General features: G+C 34.9%; 1 protein-coding gene across 5 annotated transcripts in view; it reads left to right on the forward strand.

Annotated features, from left to right (window-relative positions):
* Positions 1-14,457, forward strand: part of grik4 (glutamate receptor, ionotropic, kainate 4) — a 647,232-nt gene continuing 632,775 nt past the window's right edge. For 3 of the 5 annotated variants that reach the window (XM_073923686.1, XM_073923682.1, XM_073923683.1), the window contains exons 1-2: positions 1-262; positions 8,181-8,310. The gene's annotated coding sequence lies outside the window, so the exon portion shown is untranslated. The remainder of the gene's footprint in view (positions 263-8,180; positions 8,311-14,457) is intronic. The other 2 variants (XM_073923684.1, XM_073923685.1) reach the window with 1 other exon arrangement.

The raw sequence follows: 14,457 nt of genomic DNA on the forward strand, positions 1-14,457 counted from the left end.
AAACTCAAATGAGCCCACACTGTTTTAGCAATGGCGGCGGATATGAGCGTGTTCCTCAAAGTGGATTCATAGTCTATTAAAATATATCCTAACCATTACCTCCTGCATACTAATGTGTGTACTAAAACATACTTTCCACATTAGAGTACATTATTTGGTAGTAGCAGGTGAATTTGAAGAGGAGGTTATTGACTTCAGACTCCAAACGTTTAGGCCTTCATTAAGCGACAAGACGTTGAACTTGATTTTCACTTGCTCGAAGGTAAGTAAATGAACCTAACGTTACCCATAACGTTACTCTCTGAAAATCGCTAATCGTTTCCCAATTGTGTCATGTAAATGTAGAAACGTCGTTTTGTGTAAAAATGTGTCAATTGTTATTGCTAGGGAACATAGAACGAAATCATAACACATCAAATAAACCAGTTAAAGCTCATCAATCATATTTGCTACAGCTGAGTCCATATAGTTCGTTTGTCACAAGTATAACGTTAGTCACCTAACGTTAAGTTAGTTTTTTTATGCCTCGTCATATCGTTTGGCGTTATCGATGCAGTGAACATCCCTGGATAATTAGACTGACCTCATCTAACATTTGTACGTTAGTTATATGGACAATCCAGTATTAGACATCATATGATAAGCTAGTTTCCTTAGCTTCGTCTGACCTCCAAAAACTCACAGCCTTCAAGAGCTTTCCCACTAGGCTACTAAATACAACTTTAGGCTATTTAGTGTTATCAGACCTGATTAGCTATTTTTACTTACTTTAGGACAAAGTTGGGTAGCTTGAACCACGAGTCGGCTATGCCTTCTAGTCATTTCATTTTTGCCTCGTCATTGTTAACGTTATAGTTTTGTTTTTGTTTTTTTTATCGATGCAGTGAACATCCACTGATAATCAGAGATGTATAAAGTACTAGAGACCAAGACTTAAGTAAAAGTAAAAAAGAGTTATATTATTTTAATTATTAACATTATTATTTAAAATACAGATCAGAGTGAACTTTTTTTTCTCAGTTTCAAGGGCTGACTCCCCCACACACAACCTTTGTCATCGTTTAGGGGGATCAAGGCTTAATTAAGAGGGTCAGTTCCCCCCAAACCCCCTGCAATTCGCACCCTGAATATAACCAACCCATGTATGCAGAAGATGCTGTTGATTTTGCAGAGACCGGCCAGTAGAGGGCAGATATTGCTTGTTGTCTGTTCTGGACACTGTGTGAAACCCATAGGGCTGCAATGACATCAATGCTCTGGCTTTAACTGGATTCTACAAGTTAGCCATGCAGAAACAGAGCAGATCAAATGTTTAAAACTACAAGTCCTGTTAAGCTCAGACGGTCCTCCTTGGGCATTGCTCATTAAGGCAACACTTGTTGCAAATCAAAAAAGAGCAAGGAAAAAAGCTTCTTGCATAACCATGCTCTTGCATACATCAGTAGTACTCATTCAGATGAATCACAGAGCTCCCTTGTAGCCTCAGTCAAGTTCCCTCTGAGCAGTTTTCGAGAGACGCTGTGTTCCTCTGAAGGAAAACGCTCTGCTTTTTACACTAGTGTCCGTTTGGTGCAATGTCCTCGTGATTTCACCCTTAAGACCCGGTGCAGGATAACAGTCAGTCAGCAGGATAATTGATTGTCTCAGTCTCTGCATGCACCTGTCAATTATCTAATTGAAGCGCTGAGGGGGGCGAGAAAAGGGGTGAACTGTGGTGTCACATCACATCTTTTGCAGTTTCTTAGGTCACCTAGACCAACCCAGGAGTCGTTGATGTTTCCGCTTTTTGCTTCACACACTTTAGGGAAGAGTATATTATTTACAAGAATGGTTTCCAGCCTTTGGGTCAGGAGAGCCATATTATTTTAACATTCAAATGTCTTAATGTATTAATTATCACAACAACTGCATAAAGATGATAATAAAAGCTTTAACAAAGGTGGACACATTTTATATTAACCAAAAATAATGGTTGACTTTCAAACATGATATACTAAAAATTACTATGTTCAAATTATATATATTTAATAAATAGATAAATAAATATTTATATATATATATATATATATATATATATATATATATATATAAATATATATATATATATATATATATATATATATATATATATATATATATATATAAATTTTTTTTTGTTGCACATTTCTTTTCGATTCGTTTTTGCTTTGTTACAAAAAACTGCAGACAGCCTAACTGAAAATGTCTGCAGGTGGTCAGATAGAAAGACCGAAATGCTGGAGGAAATATTCTTTAAGGCACACTCCACATTTTGTTGTTACATTGTGTATTAAACCGATGGAAAACTAAAATTTACTGTATTCTAAGTCAATACAGTTCTATGCCAGTGGTTCCCTGCCATGTGTTCAAAATCTGAACAGAAAACATGCTTACAATTAAAGCATATTAATTCAGTCAATTAAGTGTTTTTTTGTTTTTTTTTTGCATTTTAATCTATAAAATTATTAATACAGAAATAAGATGATCAGCACAATATTTTGAGTAAATGCTGAAAATTGGACATTAATTGTATAATTCTTCATTTAGTTTATCTATGTTGTTTCATGAGTGCAGGCCTCAAGCTGCATTTTGTTAAAATTGCTGTGAATACTAGTTAATCTTTCTTTTCCAGCAAGCATTTTTGTTTTTTAAAACAAATCTAATAGACATCTACACCTACATCTTGGCTTAAACCAGGCTAATCCAGAACTGTCTATAGAAAGCTAATAGATGTCTAAGAATAGCCTAAAACTAGACTAGTCATCAAATAGAAGAAATGAATGACTACGCATGATGCTTGGCGGATTGTGTTTAAGTGATTTGTTGTCAGTGATCATTAGGACAAGCTAAATGTATAAAAGAAGAAAACTTATACTATATATATATATATATATATATATATATATATATATATATATATATATATATATATATATATATATATATATATATATATATATATATATATATATATATATATATATATATATGTATAAATATATATATATATTAGTTAATAGTGTTGCCATAGATATGCTTGTGGTATGGCTTAAAGTACAACACCAAGTTCTACTTTTAAAATGTCATGAATGCATCAAATGTCAAAAGGACTCTAACAAATAAGGCAATCTAAGCTATAGGGTGGGGATTGCTGTATGGTTCAAAAATCGGTGTGAATTCAAGCAGTAATTTGGTATCATTTATGTATTTATGCAATTTTCAACTGTAGACTTGAATGATACAAGGTGCATTTTCAGATTTAAATTTAAGTACACTTAAGAGCCTATATTATGTGCAGTTTTAAAATAATACAATTTGCAATAAGTTCAAAATGATTACTTGCCAATGAGAACTTGCAGTTCTTTCACTTTAGTCATGCCCATACCTTCCAAAATCACGTTTGTCCTGAGAGTATCCCATAATTTACACCCATCTTCCTCCACCCTCCTATTTTGTTTTTTTTCCTGCAAACTCCCGTAATTCCACCCACCCTCCCCAGTTTTATGGGGATATTTTAAAATATAACATTGAGATTTATGTTGCAAGTATATGAATACAGTTTCACCATGTAGTTTGAACAGCTCTGTTTTAAAGTATTCATTTATTTAGACTGATTTGGGATTATTCTGTAGGGGAGTGAATCATTCATAAAATGTAGTTGCAGTTACAGATAAAAGTGAAATATACAGTGTTTTCTGGGGATTCAGGTAATGATATCGAAAAATCAAAAGTAACACTATAGTCTTCATTGTATAAATAATCCAATGCAATCCATATTTTAATTAAGTTAAAAATGATTCATTTGATTGTGCCTGAATACATTAACTTTCCTGAATGCTTATATAGTCACAAGCCTTAGAAAAACCTGAGAATGAAATAAATTTCACTTTAATATAGTTAAACTCTGCCATGACTTTACAAACTTCATGTATTCTAAAATGTGGTCAACTATAATCCTATAATATAAACTTAACTTTGCACATTCTGTAATGTGACTATCGCAGATGCACACATTGCCATATTGATGCTGAAACAATATATTGTGCGGCCCTAGTCCTCCCCAATAGTCAAGTTGATTTTCAGTATGCGTAATCTGAGTGCGTCTTCTGCAGTCATAATACAGCAGCAAAGTTCCTTGATTATTGATAAAATGAGACTATAGTTCCAACCACATCGACCAAGAAATGAGCTTTTCATATTACATACTACTTTTCATTTTCCATTTGATTTGGCACACAATGTTAGCCAGACACAATTTCTTTTTTTTCTTTTACTTTTAAAAACATTGTACTTTTTAACAATTTTATAGCACACACTCACAATAAATAAACAAGTGACAAAACGAACAGGTCATCGGAGACATCACATACCGCTTTTACATAATTCTTACGCAATTATGTATTTTTATGACTGTTACATTCTTACATCCCCATCAGAAATAATATGAGAAAGAAATATAATGAATAGGACCAGCAACAAAAATGTTATGCTCTAAATTATCTTAAAATATCTTAAATTATGTTATGCTCTAAATTTTTTTGAGCATATTTACATCCACAATGCTCAGTAAATACTTCACAAAAGAGTCAGGCTTTAAATAGAAAAATGATCAAAACTGTGGTTTTTAAGATGCTAGTGGTCCAACCCCTTCAGACCTGAATTATGTTTCAAATTTCAGAAAAATGGGATGTCGTGATGTCCATTGTGATGGACGCAGGGTCTGAAGGGGCTAATCTGCTCTAATTGTCAATGCTAAGCTAAGTTGAATGTGCTCCCTCCATGCCTGGATATTGGCTGAATGGATTACAAAAAGGTCTCAACAACTCTAGGTTAGTTGTAAAAAGAGTCTATTTTCAAAAAAGATCAATGCTCCTTTAAGCTTATAATTGTATAAAATGTTAAAACATTTCTAAATCAATTCTATCTTCATGCAGAGTAGGGATTTGCCCAACTTTCTTTTCCGCATTCATTTTTTAAATCATTTCAATTTTCCATTTGCTGAATGACCTGATAAAGCTACTACTGTTTGTCTTAATGCAGATCACTTTAATATAATATCACAATCTTCACAGTGCAGTTCTGCGAGCGCTCAGTCTGTGTGGGCTTTTCTAGCTTATTCATTACAGTGGGTGTACATCCTCACAGCAACGTTCTGCCTGACATACTGAGCTACTCGCATTTTAACACATTTATTAAAACACATAATCACAGTTATTTTCCACTTGACATGATGTGATACCCATATTTTAATATAAAGCAGCTCATCTTAACAAAGGCGAGCAAGACAGTTTAAAGTCACCCTGAATAGCAGGTCGCGTCATGAATAAATATGCATACGAACAATGAACCTGCATAGTTTTTGATAGTCACTAAAACAACAGGACAGCCACTTTGTTTCAGGAGTTAATGTGGATAAGCTGTTTTAGACATCAGAGTTCGACCGAGGCAGTACAGTGAAGACAATACGCTTTTAGAAACCTCTCAAGCTTATTATGGCGTAATGTGGCAGCCAAGAGACATGCAAGGAGAGGTTACGAGTCCCCTGTAGGACGCCAGTGTTTGATTCTGACCTCACTTCCACCCCTTGGTGACTAATGAACCTCTTCGCTCATATTGACTCGTCTAAATGGAACGTTCCCCCTCGGCATTTAGTCTCCCTAGAACGGCGCTCTGCTGCTTTTAATTACATAGGTGAACAAACCTGGCTTAATATAGAGAGAATTAACACGCCCCCCTTCCAAATTATTATTCAGACCACTCAGAGAAGAACACATGGATTAGTGTGAATGACATCCGTGCTACAGTAGACTGGATGAATTAAGTTCTGCAAGAATGACTTTTCCTCTTGACTTCAAAATTGCTTCAAATTTATGAACTTTTTTTTTTAGAGTGAAGCTGTGGGGGAAATACTGTAATGCAAATCAAGTCATAAAGTAACACTTTTGAAAATAAAAGTTCCAAAATGGTGTCTTTTCTGTAATGTCATTTTTAGTTTCACAAAGAAGTATTCAGGGAACAGTTCATAGAGGGTTAGTGCATCCAAAAATGTCAATTCTGTTTTGCATTACTCACTCTAGTGTTGTTCCAAAGCTTGGAGACCATTTTTCAACTACACAACACAAATTAAGATTTTTTTAAAGATGAAATTCAAGGTATTTGTCATCCACAGCAAGGTTATTATACTATTGTTAACCATATTTTTGTTTTTTCATTTGTTTTCGTTAACTAAAATAACAATAAAAACGAGAGTTTTTTTTTTTTTTTGAAAAACTAGAACTGAAGCTGTTGTGTATATACAAAACTAACTGTAACTAAAATTGTAGCAAAAATCCCTTGTTTTCGTCCATGTAAATGTACTGTATGCCTTTTAGAAGTAAGTATATTTATTTCGCGCTGCCATGTGACCTATATGCCAGATCAAGCTGGTCCTCGCTGTTGCTCCAGTGAAATCGGCTGGACATGACAGCAGCATGGTGACCACCGTCACGAGGTCACAGGGCGACCTGAGCCGACACTTAAAAGTATTAATTGAACACGTTTGTGCTTAATAATGGGTTTTAAAAGGGAAGTGAAGCAATCAGTCAAGTTTACCTTATTTTGTGCATTGGATTCCACTTAAATGTAAATATATTAAACTCGATTAATGTAACCATTTAGCAGAAAACGGCATGTCTTACTATAGATTTTAGACCTAGGGCGCTGCCATCTTGGAATGTCGCTATGTCTGACGTCACAGGGTTGGTTGAGTTTCCTTCGCTAAACGGAAACAATAACAAAGTAAAGGACTGTAAAGCATAATTTAACCCAATGTGTGAAGTTGTGGACGTGGAGCTGCTGCAAATACAAGCATCAGATGTGTGTCTAATATAAAAGTATATATATTTATTCTATTTTTCTTTTTTCCCCTTTTAATTACAGATCATTTGACGTGCTTTGCTCCACTCACTGTATAACGCTGCCTGACTGCCTGTCTGGGTTTCCACCATGATTGTCTTTTGTTTATACCCTTTAATTCTGTATTAGTGATCGCGATCGCAGACGAATCGTTCTTTTTAACCAGATTTTCTAGGTGAACCGGTTGAACTAATTCACCAAATCGAACTGAGTTACTTGAAATGATTCTCATTTTCAGTAACGTTAAGGACATAACTTCAAACAACTTATTTTTTACATGACTAATACCCCCTCTGACTCGAAATAAACCAATATATACTGAGTTATTCAGTTATTAGAACAGTACACTGAGATCAGATTTGAGAAGCAGTGAACCGATATTACTGCACATACATGATCCAGTGAGCTTAACTGAAACGGTACATGACAGCCTGCTGTGACTGAGCTAAACTTGAACAACTGCAGCTTGTGTAAACCAAGGGCTTAAATGAGAGGATCTGGCAAAATGTATGTTTATCTCATAACAGAAAGCCATAATGGAATTGAAATAAGTTAATAATACTTGAGTTGGATTGCAAAACGTAATTGTAAGAAACTTTTCAGATCATAGTGATGTTTTAACTGTCTGACATTTTAAATGCTGACTACATATTTGTGATATGTTGAGTCAAAACTTGGAAAGATTGTAACAAAAGAACTTTTCTTCAATTCTGTATCCAACGTCAGAAGCAGCCTTGCACAAATATTTACCCTGCTATCTTGTGGGCTGCTGTATTTGAATTTGAGGATGTGTAGATGGTAGTCTTAGACGGTAATGATGTAGCCTATCTTTGGTTGAGTTTTTATTATACAGTATTTATTCAGATGATTTTGAATGTTGCACCAAACAAATATCCTAATTTACTAAAAACAAACAAAAAATAATACTGAAACTAATAATTACTAAACAAAAATCTAAGCAATTTCAAAATATAAAACCTAGTAAATCTATCTCTATAAAACTAATTTCAGCTATCTGAATTTGAAAACAAAAAGTCAAAATGAAATAAAAACTAAAACTAATAACCCCTCCCCCCCCCCAAAAAAAAAAACAATAAAAAAAAACAATAAATAAATAAAAACACATTTGTTTTGTGACCAATGTCTTCTCTTCTGAGTGAGGTCTAGGTGCCTGTTTAACTTGGACAGTATGGCATATTCCCTTTAGAGTCAGCAGCATGAATCACAAGTGTTGTTTTACATTTAGCTATTGCTTGATATAATTGCAGATTTGGCATGCTGTCCCGGTAGAGAACCCTGAGCTTGAAGATACTTGAGCCTAGGTCTCCCGTCTGGTCATGTAGCTCCCCCTGGTAAAAGAGGAAAGGTGGATGGTGGGGTTCCTCGAAACGAAGGAAGGTAGGATGAATGGGTTTATTTATTGGAGGCTAAAATTCATCTGATTGGTCTAGCAATGATATCTGAATGGACTAGCAGTGATTATTGATGCAAGATCAGCCATGTTCAGTCACATCACATGCTCCCCTCAAAATTATTTTACAAAACATGTTGTCTGTAGTAAAACCCTGATCTGATGTGGACAAAATTTTGAAAAAAAAAAAAATCTGTTTCTTTTTACATGGTGTTGCTGATAATGACAGAGCTCTTTGGAGTGTAATACTAAAAACTGGTAATGCAAGTGTAGTGTAAACAGATGGATGACGATCATTTCTGTTTTACATTTTTTTTTTTAATGTGCATATACAACTACCTTAATGTTCTTCGAATCATTCAGCAGGATAGTTTTTCTATGACTATAAAAGTTAATATCATCATTTTAAAAATAGTAAAAATTGTAAAATGGTATTTTGTTAGAACGAAATCTGAAAACAAATTTAATTCAAGGTAAAAATTCAGAATTGTTAGAGACGTTATTGAAAGATATCAATTTGGAATTTTAAGAAATACATTCTAATGATTTGTGCTACCTGCTTCTGCTGCTCCATTAAAAAAAAAGTAGGCAGCACATGTTGAATGCAATGTTATTTATTATAGTGCTACCAGCGTTATTTTGATTCTGAGTAGTGTGATGTAATGCCCAAATATTAGCCAAACCTACCCTAAATGCCAAGTCCTAACCCCAGCATTACAACCATACATGATGAGTAGCATGAATTAACATCAAAACCTAAGGGTATACACTACACTAAGATTGATTTGTCCTGATGTTGTTGTAAACACAGAAGGCTTTCGTTCATTTCGAGAACCCAAATTAACATAATCTGAGAGATTTCGGTTCCCTCTATTGAAAGTATATTCACCTGAAGCTCTGATGCTTCAAACCATTTATAAAGAGATCAAAACAAGAAATCCTTGTGATTTGGACCATTTAACCCAAATCTAGAGATGAGACACGATTGCTTCATATGATGAGCAGATTTAATTGAGCCTTTTATTCACACATAAATGATAAATTAGCAATGTTGACATCCCTCACATTTTCTCTCTACAAGCATTTCTTGCTTTTGAATAAACCAGCCTTAAATAAGAGTAACAGAATTCTCCCATTTTTGTTGTATAAAGCAAAAATATCTTCATTTTGTATTGCTTGAAGATCAACAGAAGTCTCTAACTTTTGCAATGACTGACAAAACGTCTCTACACTCAAAACCAAGACTGACAGCCGTCTTCAACAGAGGCTTGAACGTGCCCTCTAATGCAGAACTATGCAATCGATCTGCACTGACAGCTGACCAGTGCTGAGTAAAGTCTCTGTGTGATATGCTTCAGAAAGCCTCTCCACCCGCTCGCATTGTGTTGGTATCTCTGTGTCCCGTCCACAGGGAGTCGCTCAGCTCAACTTCATAAGGACAGGGCCTCATAAATTTCAGCGGTCTTTTCTCCTGTATTGTGCCAACAACATTGATGTAGTTATCGAGCGGTTGTGGAGATGGAGGCGGGAGGAGGTTTAACCACTGTCTCATTACCATGGTGGGCAATCCGACACGTCTGCTTTATCATTAGCCTCAGAGAAATCACAGGAGACCACATGGTACAAACAAAACACATTTTTAAATATATACATTTAATATGTAATTCTAAATATTTTAATATACAGTTGGAAATTTTCACAGTATGTCTGATAATATTTTATTTTAGTCTTATTTTAGTCTAGTCCCTCTTATTTGTTTTTTTCATCTAGAATAAAAGCAGTTTTTAATTTTTTATGAACCATTTTAAGGTCAAAATGATTAGCCCCTTTAAACTAACATATTTTAGATGGTCTACAGAACAACAATAAAAGCGGGAAAGCTGTCCATAAAGAGATAAACGGTCAGCCAATAAGCGGTAAAAGGAATGTCATCATGCCACCCCATAGCGTTTTTTTTTAAAGACAAAATGCAGATGTATTTACCTCTGGCTACATAATTTGCGATCTCCAGAAAAGTTAATTGGGCTGCGTTTTTAGACTGACTCTATGTTGGAATTGAATGTTTGATTGGCATCAAATATCACCTGCAAATTATTCAATTTCGTTTAAAATCATAAAGCAGAGCCATCCATACTTAAGGTTGTTTTGAAAATATATTTATCAATAATCTATTTAAACGCATTTTAAATAATTGGCTAATCAATTTGTAAAAAAATTCATTAACGTAACATTGGAAGAAAATCTTTATTTGATGTCTAAAAGGAACATACTTTAAGGAAAAAAGTCTCATAGTTGCAAATATATTTATTTACATATTTTTTTGTATTGGAGTGACCCTGGTGTATGTTTAGGCCCTGCTGCCATTTGGCTCTTTGGTCACTAAAGCAACAAGATAAATGAGTGCCACTTTCATTTGTTTCTTTGACATTATTGGATGTCTTGTGCTCTGTTTAATTATGATGGAGTCTGGGCACTTTCAACATGACATCAGAGGAGATGAAATGAGTCACTGGAACCTTGAACTTTGCAGGTTTCTATGCAGTAAGTGTATTTCAGGTCATGATTTGGCACTTTGGTCATTTATGGATTATTACAGCCACTGCCACTTAGAGTGCATTCACTGACCGCTGACACAAAAATGGGAAGTATTTGTGGAAATTGCCATCTTTGTTCAGGTTGCATAGATATCGTTCACCCTTAAAGAAGAAAGAAAAAACTAAAATGATACCGTGCTGCTATTTTAATTTGTTGTCTAATTATTTATATCTATATAGTTTTTTTTTTTTTTTTTTTTAACCCAGCATGATTATACAGAATAAAAAAATACACTTGGATACTTTTTGACCCACGTTATTTAAAAAGTTTTCTTTAGCATGATATATGTTATAGTTTATATTAGTATATTTAATTATTATTACTTGTAAATGCAACTTTTAAATTTTGCCTTGATTTAATTGTTTTTTAATCTATTAATAGTTTTTTTTTAACATTTCCTTAAAAATATTGTATTAATTTGCATATTATAAGTTTATTAACTGTTAAAATAGAAAATAATATCTAGGCAACTAGCTGAAATAGATATTTTAAATATTTTTTAACATTTTGTGAAGCTTATTTATAAACTAATTTCAAGAGGATCACATGCCTCTGGTCGAGTTCTTACCAGGCCAGTTGACATTGCTGTGCGGATTTTACATGTTCTTCTAATGCTCGCGTGAGTTTCCCCCACTTTCCTCCCACAATCCAAAGACATGTCCAAAGACAATTGACCACACCAAATTGCTACCACAGATGAGCTCTTAGTAAGCAGTATATCTCTCCATATCAATCCCTAATATGTCATTAGCCATAAATAAGTAGAAAAGTTCTTGAGATCTACCTGATCTCAAACTCCTCTCTCGCCCTGCAAATGGGAGGGAGCCCAGGGCTCAAGGATCTTATGAGCTCGGGGCTCTCTTTCAGGATAACATGCCAAACACGTTTTATAATCAATCATCAGCTGTGAACTTTTGAATTTTATTTTATGTTACTATATCAAGTACATTCTCTTTCCATTCAAGTCAATTCATGTATTACATAAAACACTTTTTTTAACCACAGGCATGTTTTTTTTTTTTTTTTTTTTTATAAAGAAACTTACTTTTTTCTTTCTTTTCGGTATTTTTTTTCTGTTATACACCCACCAGCAACAAATAACAAACAAACTCACTCTCCAAAAAAAATAATTTTTACTGTATATTAAGCACTCATAATTCCTAATTATATAGTTCCATATATTTAAGTGGTTTTTAAACCATTTCGCAGTATCAAATAGAAACGATAAAACCAATAAGATACATTTTTTTGTAAATGTTAGCCCTGCATCTAAAGAATAAAATACAATTATAGGCAGACAAATTAATAATTGCTATAATTTATTTAAAATATTACAGATTTTGCACTTTAAAGCAAACTATATAAAAATGAAATGTTTAAAAAAAAAACACTAAATAAATGTTGACGATGTGGTGGCGCAGTAGGTAGTGCTATCGCCTCAGCAAGAAGGTCGCTGGTTCGACCCTCGGCTGGGTCATTTTTCATTTCTGTGTGGAGTTTGTATGTTTTCCCTGCGTTCGCGTGGGTTTCCTCCGGGGGCTCCGGTTTCCCCCACATTCCAAAGACATGTGATACAGGTGTATGTGTGTATGTGTGTGAATGATTATGAACGGATGTTTCCCAGTGATGGGTTGCGGCTGAAAGGGCATCCGCTGTGTAAAAATGTGCCGCATAAGTTGGCAGTTCATTCCGCTGTGGCGACCCCAGATTAGTAAAGTGACTAAGCCGAAAAGAAAATGAATGAATGAATAAAAAATAATTAATTTTAATCACACAAACATATGAATAGGGGTGTCACGATTTTGATTTTTAATCGAAATCGATCAAAATTTATGCTCAATTTCGATTATCGAATCAAAAAATAGAATCGTCGATGCTGCCACGCCCGCATGTCACGTCAGCTTGGCTTGCCAAGTGGGGAAAAAAACAGGCTTGTTGAAGTGCTTGTTGAACTGCAGATACAGGAGACTCGTCGACAGAACTTAAACCCTCTCCTCTTTCAATGAAGTCGCCGGTGTGTAAGCATTTTGGATTTCCAGTGAGTTATGTTGACAACGTTCGTGTTGTCGACAAAAAAGCACAGTTTTGCAAGCTCTGCTATGTACGTATTACGTACGGTTTGTCCGATAGACAACACCGGCATAGCGATCCTCCGCCCGTCCCCGTTGCAAATCCGCTCACGAAAAGTACACACTCAGGCCCTGTTTACACTGTCTTTGTTTTTAAATGGCATTTTAGAACGACAACGATTTGACATCCACAGTGGCGTGGAGCATTTCTGAGCAGCCCTCCTTCCTCTCTACCTCTAAAAATGCACATCACGTGACCACAAAGACACAGACGCACACACAGCCATACTCTCGAGACAGCTGGTCCAGGCAGTCAGAGGACTGCTTCAATCTTTCACTCACTTGTACTTAGTCATTTTAGCGAACACCTCAGATACTGTTGGCTGGTTCCTGTTGGATGTGCGTCTTTTTTACCGACGCCATTAAAACGACACATCACTGCCTATTCACGAGTCCCGCAGAAAAAGTGATTGAAAGGTGTTAATTATGTGTGTATCTTGCCTTTATTCATTTACTGTATGATTTGTTTATGGGTAAAACAAAGAAAATCCAGGTCTGGTAGTTTAAACGGTAGGCTACAAATAATTAATTGGTCAATAATTAATTAATATTTATATTCATAATATATATTTATATTCATGAATCGAGAATCGAATCGTGCCTTTAGAATCGAAAATGTAATCGAATCGAGGATTTGGAGGATCGTGACACCCTTACATATGAATGATGTTAATCCATTTGTAAACATTCAAGAGTTCACACTTAGCTGATGACTGATAATAAAGCGTATTTGGCATGCTGTCCAATTGTATGGGGAGATACTTCAAGGCGAAGATGACTATGGTAAGGAAATCTGGATATTTATGTGCATTTGGATTCATCTGATTAGTAAATTATAAGCTGGCTTATGTGGGACCAGCCATGGCAATAAGCATGAGATTCTCTCAATTAGTTTATAATAAACTTCACTTTATCTAAATAAATTAAAAATACACTCCTCTTTCTGCAGTTTTTATTCAGCTGTGGTTTTAAATTGATCAAAAATAAAGCCTTTTATTAAAATAGCATTATTTATTTCATATATAACCCTTCAAAATGCCACAAACCTAAACCATACAATTGGTCATTTTCAAGAATCTCTGCAATTTGGACATAAAATTTTGTTCACAGATGATATTCATATTCATAGCTGGATAGTCAGAAGGTGATGACGTTGCTAACAAACACTACACCTGTTCCTGCCAGTCTTTATCCGTCTGAAAAGTGAGATAACAGGAGGCGCAATGAAATGCTTGTTTGGGAAAGTTGAATTATTTGTAGGTGACAAAAAAGGTCAGGTGATTTAATCTATCTGAAACACTGTCACAGCATTCAGATCAATACGCTCCCATGCTAATGTCAGTCCTCGCTACACGGGCAGCAGCTGGATAACAAAAGCCTGACTGGAATGAAAATGACTTGTGTGCTGTT

The sequence above is a fragment of the Danio rerio genome, chromosome 15 (assembly GCF_049306965.1).
Source record: "Danio rerio strain Tuebingen ecotype United States chromosome 15, GRCz12tu, whole genome shotgun sequence".
In the NCBI taxonomy this organism is placed as follows: domain Eukaryota; kingdom Metazoa; phylum Chordata; class Actinopteri; order Cypriniformes; family Danionidae; genus Danio; species Danio rerio.